Genomic DNA, 10,024 nt, shown 5'->3' with positions numbered 1-10,024 from the left:
GGAGGAAACCATGCGAGGAGAGAGGAAACGAGGAAATATGTTTTAAGAGACATGAGACGTCCTTTCCTCAGTTGCGTCACCTCAAGCGACGGCTGAAGGCGGCCGCTGATAACAGCTGATCCAGCTGTGATCAGCTGTCAGTCGGCTTTAACAGCTGGAGAGACTTTTGATAAGTGTGTCTGCACACATGATCACTGTACTTAATAATGGTAACTAATAAATACAGGCAGTTATCACTGTAGAGGTGTTTTCTTTCTGTAGTCTGTTACCTCTTACTGCATTAAGCTCAGTGTGTTGGCTTTAAAGCCTTTCACAGCGTGTGTCCGCATGTCGATTGAGGGTGGTGGGAAAGGCGCGGGATAGTTTGGCCAGTCTTCTCAGATTCACGAGAAAACATCTAAATCAAAAGAGCCTATACCATAACTTTTTTCGTCATACTATATTATGACTTTTTTTGACACCCTAGGCCAGGGGTGGGCAATTATTTCTCCCAATGGGCCACATGAGAGACAGGGAGTGTTGTGGAGAGCCGGACCAATAGACTGAACTCAATCCTGCTCAACATTATTCCACCCCTTTATAAAAAGCAACACATTGTTTGGTTTTGATGAGCTGTGAGTGGTAAGAGTAAATATTATGATCAGTGGTGGAATGTAACTAAGTATATTTGCATAAGAACTGTACTTATGTACAAATTCAAGGTACTTTACTTGAGTATTTCCGTTTTATTCAACTTTGTACTTCCACTCCACTACATCTCAGAGGGAAATATTGGACTTTTTACTCCACTACATTTGTCTGACAGCTTTAGTTACTAGTTACTTTAAACAATATCATTTTTCAAACCTTTCATAACTACCCAAACTGAACAACAGTGTATAAAGAAGTTAAGATAAACTCCACCTGAAACATCTGCAGCGGGAATAATGATCCAAACAAATATAAATATGTAATATCCATATATAATAGTAAAACACTGACAGGGATCATGTTTCTGATAAATTAGTATCTTTATTAGCTATATTTGCACTCATTAACAGCAAAAAAACATGCCCAGTATATATTCATGTCACATACCTTCAATACTGGGACCTTTCTCATCTTTGAATTAACAATCATTGGATATTTCAACTTTAAAGTTTATAAGTGCCTTATAATTAGGGGAAACCCCCTAAAGAGATGAGCAGTGTTTTGATATTTTAGTGCTATGCTATGACAGTTATTATAGCATATGTATAGCAATCTATCCGATGACGTTTTCAATGACATTTTAATGGCATACTGTAGTATGACCTTTTCAATTAATACTAAACTATACTATGTTTGTATGATATGTCAAAATGAATACTATTCTATGGCCTTTCTTAATGACTTTCATATGGTGTACAATATTATGACTTCTCTATAGCAACCTATACTATGACGTTTTTGCCATACTATAGTAAAGGCACACTATACTATGATATTTGTCTGTCACTTTAATGACAAACTATTCCATGACTTTTTTATGTTGGCATACTTTACTATGACATTTCTAATAACTATTTTTGGCAGACTATACTATTACTTCTTAATTACATACTATACAATTATATTGCTTGACCTATAATAGATACTTTATTAATCCCGGGGGAAAGGGGAAATTTGTTAAATTGATGGTATAGTATACAAAGACATTCATGGCATTCTGTACAATACTTTTTGTCTTTTACATTTTATGGCATACATTACACTCTGTGATTTATTAATCTCATGCAATAATTCAATCCTATATGTTTATATAGTGTAAAATCATAACAAGTTATCTGGAGATACTTTTCAGAGCAAGACCACACCTTGCAAGAAAAAACATCCCTTTATTAACCAGAAATCAATGTGCGAAATATGAATCGTGAGTGCATGAGACAATTTGCAGCCGTAGATGACACAGTCGGCCAGAGCCGCACAAGGTTGCGTGAAGCTAGCCGGTGCAGTTTGTGGACCTAATTGGACCCCTTTTGGACAAATTTCATCCAGTGCTTTTCGTGACAACCTGGATGAAAAAAAGGAACATTGTCCCTCTTCTTGGAGAGCGAGAGCGAAAACGTGTATAGTACGTCATAAAAGTTATGACTTAATACTTAAATCTAATACAACTTAATACTTAAATCTAATACAACTTAATACTTAAATCTAATACAACTTAATACTTAAATCTAATACAACTTAATACTTAAATCTAATACAACTTACTACTGACATACAACTTAATACTTACATCTAATACAACTTAATACTTGTAAAAACCTTAATACTTAAATCTAATACAACTTACTACTGACATACAACTTAATACTTACATCTAATACAACTTAATACTTGTAAAAACCTTAATACTTATATCTAATACAACTTAATACTTATATCTAATACAGCTTAATACTTATATGCTGCAACATAAGGGAGACAAGACGAGTGATAAAAGTAATACGTAGACATTTATTTAACGAAGAAATAACCAAAATAAACAATCAAATCTAAATCGAATACAACTCAAGGCTTGCAGCTAATACAACTCAATACTTGCATCTAATACAACTCAATACTTGCATCTAATACAACTCAATACTTACATCTAATACAACTCAATACTGACATACAACTTAATACTTGCATCTAATACAACTCAATACTTGTATTTAATACAACTCAATACTTGCATCTAATACAACTCAATACTTGTATCTAATACAACTCAATACTTGCATCTAATACAAATCAATACTGACATACAACTTAATACTTGTATCTAATACAACTCAATACTGACATACAACTTAATACTTGTATCTAATACAACTCAATACTTACATCTAATACAACTGAAACTCTAAATAATTCAACACAATCATTTCAGTCTAAATAAGTGACTTCAAAGTCAGCTAAATTCTGTTCAAATGAGTAAACGTGCCGATATGGAGTGTGGTGCTGAACATTACCTGGAGGTTCAGCGTCTCTGTTGCACCGCCAGCTCTCGAACTGGTCTCTCCTCTCCAGATAAAGACCCACCTTCCTCGCCCACTCCGGCAGGCGACGCTCACCGGGACTTACCTTTCTAGGCTCACCGGGTCCCTGAGGGGGTTTAGGTGGACTTACCTTTACAGGCACACCGGGTCCCTGAGGGGGTTTAGGTGGACTTACCTTTACAGGCACACCGGGTCCCTGAGGGGGTTTAGGTGGACTTACCTTTACAGGCACACCGGGTCCCTGAGGGGGTTTAGGTGGACTTACCTGAATGCCTGGAGGTCCAGGGGCCTTGTTGCCCCACCAGCTGTTAAACTGGTTCCTCCACTCCAGATTAGGCCTCCTTTTCTTTGGACTTACCTTTCCAGGCAAACCGGGTCCCTGGGGGGGTTTAGGTGGACTTACCTGAATGCCTGGAGGTCCAGGGGCCTTGTTGCCTCACCAGCTGTAAAACTGGTTCCTCCACTCCGGATCAAGCCTCCTGTTCTTTAGACTTACCTTTCCAGGCTCACCGGGAACCTCAGGTGGTTCAGAGAAACTTTGGAAAAACAACAAAATGATTATGCAGTTGGAACACAATGTTACATAACCATATCACAGGAACTATTGTCCAGTCTGAGCAAAACTGACAAAGACAAAAGTGAGGTAGTTGTTTTGAAGCCAAGGAGGAACAATTAGAAGTCAGCGCTCTGCTTAGATCGACAATGTTGAAAACCAGAGACCAAGACAGAACTCTAGGTGTAGCTATGGACTCTGAATTTCAACAGCCGCATGAAGACAATTACAAAGTCAGCCTAGTGCTGGGTGGTATGACCAAAAGTGTGTATCACGGTATTTTTTAAGATTCTGCCGGTTTCACGGTATATCACGGTATTTTTTTTCCCCCTTGGCTGTGTTTTTATATAGGTTTATAGTGGCTTACTCTTTCTACTCTTTCTACTCTTCTCTCTTTTGTGTTTTGTTTTGTTTTATTTGGGTTGTTACTTTCTTTGACACTATACCGCAATGCTAGGATTATCACAAAATCATGATTAGCGATTGAATTATTTGGGAATAATGTTTTTGCTCTCCTATGATTTGAATTGTGTATGATAGCAGATGTAGGTAGAGGTAGTTAAAGTCATCTGCCCAGATGCCACCTTAGTCATCAGCCCAGATACCAATGAACTCTGAACCCTATGAACTCTGAACCCTATGAACACTGAACACTGACTGTTTTAACCACTGCTTTTGGTTCCCGGAATACTTGGACTGTCTAACCTCTTCAGGTTCTCAGGAATACCTGGACAGTGTTTCCCACCACATGGATGCACGTGCCAGCCCTTGGTTTGCTCTAAAGACCGTGGCCATCACCCCGCTCTTCAGACCAAAGGGGGGATGTTGGGATCTGACCCTGCTGTCCTGGCCTCTTCACTCCGAACTCGTCCAGGGGACAAGAAGATCCACGAGGAACCGCGGCCTCATCAAATCCTATCAGGTCACATGTAACATTCGCTGGTCGAACAGACTGTGTTTTATTTTGAGTTTTGGATCATGTAGTGCGAGAACGGATAACTCCTATGCCCCGTTCTCCCACCCTATTTGTGTACACACCGCCGGCAGAAGGTAACAATCTTTCCTCGCCGAAGATTTCCGGGAAGGACGACCCAAACCTCGTCCCTCAGCCAAAGTTAAAAAGCCCCTCTCTGCAGCGAGGAGGCCGAGTCTGCGCCAGCCAGCCCCGAGGCCGCGCCACCGAGGGCCAGCGGCTACTCGAGGACCGAGTGATCCCCACCACGGGAAACGTACCCTACCGAACGAAGCTTCTACAAGTAAGAGTTACTGGTATCTGGGCCTAGCTTAGCTTAGTTTAGCATTAGCTTAATTTAGCCTATTCGTTATGTCGTTGTTATTCCTGTATCTTGTTACGTTAAGTTACTGTCGTGTTATAACGTGTTATTGCGCAAGCATCGCGGACCACGGAGTCCCGTTATATTGTGTATTTCCTGCTGTAACTGTTTACATTAGATCCGTCGCTGCTAGTGGATGTGGAGGTTGTGATTTTATCACTTCAAAGACCAAAACCACGGTGGCGGAGCCTCGTCTCGCCGACCGAGTTTTGGGGTGATACGAGAGCAATACTCGCATCTCACCGCAGTGATAAAGATCTGTTTTGTTTTGGGGATTATTTTTATTTTGTTTGGTTTTATTCTCTCTTCTTTAAATCGGCTCTGTGAGTGAGATCTAGGACCGCAACTATCACCGTACAAGCGTGACCAGTCGGTTCAGAATCCGACCGCAGAGTTTACAAGTGATCAGCTGTTCCTCACATTCTCACTGCAGCGCGAGCACCGCGCTCAGAGCTCTCTCTCTCTCTCTCTCTCTCTCTCTCTCTCTCTCTCGTCCTACTAACCCGCACACACATAGTTAGATTCACTGATTTTGGGTGAACCTCTCAGACACGTGGTCGCGTAATCTATTGTCCCAACACACATTGTGCGCCGTCCCACGTGGTTACACGTAGCCACCTCTCAGCTATCTTGTTGCGGGTCAATAGACTCCGCCATCTTTGCTTGTAGGCTCACACGCCCCTTTTTAGGTTACGTACCATCACTGTTTGAGTAGCCCCCCCCTCATTTGACTTTAGGTATTAGACATATAATTGTATGATAGTGTTTGTTGATTATGATAGTACTTGATTTGATCATTTATTATTTTATTTAATAAACTGTTATATTTTAAAGAGCAGTCGTCTGTGATTACTTGTGCATAGGTGTGTAATAATAACTGGATGTAGTGGCCTGTGCTCGAACTTAAACCTTCACTTTCACTCTGAATGTGTAATAGTACTCAGACTATTGACATTGTGAGTGAACGCTAATTATGAGACTTAGTTTTATTGTTTGGTTATTGGTCCCTGTTCGCAGGGTGGTGCCCCGTTATTATTAATAATCATTAATAATTGTTACTGACATTAATAATTCTATTGATGTCAAGAATTTAGTTTCTTAGATGCTGATAACCCAAACACGCTCCTCTACGTTACCAACACTTTTTTAATTGGTAATATTGTAATTTTCTGAGATACTGAATTTGGGGTTTTCATTAGCTGTAAGCCATAATCATCAAAATTCAAAGAAATAAACGTTTGAAATACATCACCCTGTGTAATGAATATATATATAATATATGGGTTTCACTTTTTGAATTGAATTACTGAAATAAATTAACTTTTCGATATATTCTAATTCATTGAGATGCACCTGTATATACTGTTATGACCTGGCTCAAAGGCTGCAACATAAGGGAGACAAGGCGAGTGATACAATCAATAAATATAAATTTATTTAACTAACAAATAACCAAACTAAACTAAAACAAACAATCAGACAAAGAATCAATCAAATGAAGCAGCTGCCGTGAGGACCGGAGAGGAGGGGAGGCACCTCGCCATGTTCAGGTGGTGCATCATAGCTGGCCATTTCCAGCAGGCTCAGGTGGGGCTCGTTAGCTGCCGATCAACATCCTGAAAGACAGAGCAGCCAGCAAACAGGACACAGACCACTAGTGGATGGGAGGGCTCGTCACAATACAACTTAATACTTAAATCTAATACAACTTAATACTTAAATCTAATACAACTTAATACTTAAATCTAATACAACTTAATACTTAAATCTAATACAACTTAATACTTAAATCTAATACAACTTAATACTTAAATCTAATACAACTTACTACTGACATACAACTTAATACTTATATCTAATACAACTTACTACTGACATACAACTTAATACTTACATCTAATACAACTTAATACTTGTAAAAACCTTAATACTTATATCTAATACAACTTAATACTTAAATCTAATACAACTTACTACTGACATACAACTTAATACTTACATCTAATACAACTTAATACTTGTAAAAACCTTAATACTTAAATCTAATACAACTTACTACTGACATACAACTTAATACTTATATCTAATACAACTTACTACTGACATACAACTTAATACTTAAATCTAATACAACTTACTACTGACATACAACTTAATACTTATATCTAATACAACTTACTACTGACATACAACTTAATACTTACATCTAATACAACTTAACACTTGTAAAAACCTTAATACTTATATCTAATACAACTTAATACTTATATCTAATACAGCTTAATACTTATATGCTGCAACATAAGGGAGACAAGACGAGTGATAAAAGTAATACGTAGACATTTATTTAACGAAGAAATAACCAAAATAAACAATCAAATCTAAATCGAATACAACTCAAGGCTTGCATCTAATACAACTCAATACTTGCATCTAATACAACTCAATACTTGTATCTAATACAACTCAATACTTACATCTAATACAACTGAAACTCTAAATAATTCAACACAATCATTTCAGTCTAAATAAGTGACTTCAAAGTCAGCTAAATTCAGTTCAAATGAATAAACGTGCCGATATGGAGTGTGGTGCTGAACATTACCTGGAGGTTCAGGGTCTCTGTTGCACCGCCAGCTGTCGAACTGGTCTCTCCTCTCCAGATAAAGACCCACCTTCCTCGCCCACTCCGGCAGGCGACGCTCACCGGGACTTACCTTTCTAGGCTCACCGGGTCCCTGAGGGGGTTTAGGTGGACTTACCTTTCCAGGCACACCGGGTCCCTGAGGGGGTTTAGGTGGACTTACCTTTACAGGCACACCGGGTCCCTGAGGGGGTTTAGGTGGACTTACCTTTACAGGCACACCGGGTCCCTGAGGGGGTTTAGGTGGACTTACCTTTACAGGCACACCGGGTCCCTGAGGGGGTTTAGGTGGACTTACCTTTACAGGCACACCGGGTCCCTGAGGGGGTTTAGGTGGACTTAACTGAATGCCTGGAGGTCCAGGGGCCTTGTTGCCCCACCAGCTGTTAAACTGGTTCCTCCGCTCCAGATTAGGCCTCCTTTTCTTTGGACTTACCTTTCCAGGCTCACCGGGAACCTCAGGTAGTTCAGAGAAACTTTGGAAAAACAACAAAATGATTATGCAGTTGGTACACAATGTTACATAACCATATCACTGGAACTACTGTCCAGTCTGAGCAAAACTGACAAAGACAAAAGTGAGGTAGTTGTTTTGAAGCCAAGGAGGAACAATTAGAAGTCAGCGCTCTGCTTAGATCGACAATGTTGAAAACCAGAGACCAAGACAGAACTCTAGGTGTAGCTATGGACTCTGAATTTCAACAGCCGCATGAAGACAATTACAAAGTCAGCCTAGTGCTGGGTGGTATGACCAAAAGTGTGTATCACGGTATTTTTTAAGATTCTGCCGGTTTCACGGTATATCACGGTATTTTTTTTCCCCCTTGGCTGTGTTTTTATATAGGTTTATAGTGGCTTACTCTTTCTACTCTTTCTACTCTTCTCTCTTTTGTGTTTTGTTTTGTTTTATTTGGGTTGTTACTTTCTTTGACACTATACCGCAATGCTAGGATTATCACAAAATCATGATTAGCGATTGAATTATTTGGGAATAATGTTTTTGCTCACCTATGATTTGAATTGTGTATGATAGCAGATGTAGGTAGAGGTAGTTAAAGTCATCTGCCCAGATGCCACCTTAGTCATCAGCCCAGATACCAATGAACTCTGAACCCTATGAACTCTGAACCCTATGAACACTGAACACTGACTGTTTTAACCACTGCTTTTGGTTCCCGGAATACTTGGACTGTCTAACCTCTTCAGGTTCTCAGGAATACCTGGACAGTGTTTCCCACCACATGGATGCACGTGCCAGCCCTTGGTTTGCTCTAAAGACCGTGGCCATCACCCCGCTCTTCAGACCAAAGGGGGGATGTTGGGATCTGACCCTGCTGTCCTGGCCTCTTCACTCCGAACTCGTCCAGGGGACAAGAAGATCCACGAGGAACCGCGGCCTCATCAAATCCTATCAGGTCACATGTAACATTCGCTGGTCGAACAGACTGTGTTTTATTTTGAGTTTTGGATCATGTAGTGCGAGAACGGATAACTCCTATGCCCCGTTCTCCCACCCTATTTGTGTACACACCGCCGGCAGAAGGTAACAATCTTTCCTCGCCGAAGATTTCCGGGAAGGACGACCCAAACCTCGTCCGTCAGCCAAAGTTAAAAAGCCCCTCTCTGCAGCGAGGAGGCCGAGTCTGCGCCAGCCAGCCCCGAGGCCGCGCCACCGAGGGCCAGCGGCTACTCGAGGACCGAGTGATCCCCACCACGGGAAACGTACCCTACCGAACGAAGCTTCTACAAGTAAGAGTTACTGGTATCTGGGCCTAGCTTAGCTTAGTTTAGCATTAGCTTAATTTAGCCTATTCGTTATGTCGTTGTTATTCCTGTATCTTGTTACGTTAAGTTACTGTCGTGTTATAACGTGTTATTGCGCAAGCATCGCGGACCACGGAGTCCCGTTATATTGTGTATTTCCTGCTGTAACTGTTTACATTAGATCCGTCGCTGCTAGTGGATGTGGAGGTTGTGATTTTATCACTTCAAAGACCAAAACCACGGTGGCGGAGCCTCGTCTCGCCGACCGAGTTTTGGGGTGATACGAGAGCAATACTCGCATCTCACCGCAGTGATAAAGATCTGTTTTGTTTTGGGGATTATTTTTATTTTGTTTGGTTTTATTCTCTCTTCTTTAAATCGGCTCTGTGAGTGAGATCTAGGACCGCAACTATCACCGTACAAGCGTGACCAGTCGGTTCAGAATCCGACCGCAGAGTTTACAAGTGATCAGCTGTTCCTCACATTCTCACTGCAGCGCGAGCACCGCGCTCAGAGCTCTCTCTCTCTCTCTCTCTCTCTCTCTCTCTCTCTCTCGTCCTACTAACCCGCACACACATAGTTAGATTCACTGATTTTGGGTGAACCTCTCAGACACGTGGTCGCGTAATCTATTGTCCCAACACACATTGTGCGCCGTCCCACGTGGTTACACGTAGCCACCTCTCAGCTATCTTGTTGCGGGTCAATAGACTCCGCCATCTTT

Source organism: Anarhichas minor, unplaced genomic scaffold (genome assembly GCF_050575085.1).
Source record: "Anarhichas minor isolate MPS153535 unplaced genomic scaffold, ASM5057508v1 ptg000010l, whole genome shotgun sequence".
Classification (NCBI taxonomy): domain Eukaryota; kingdom Metazoa; phylum Chordata; class Actinopteri; order Perciformes; family Anarhichadidae; genus Anarhichas; species Anarhichas minor.
This window is presented reverse-complemented; position numbering follows the sequence as displayed.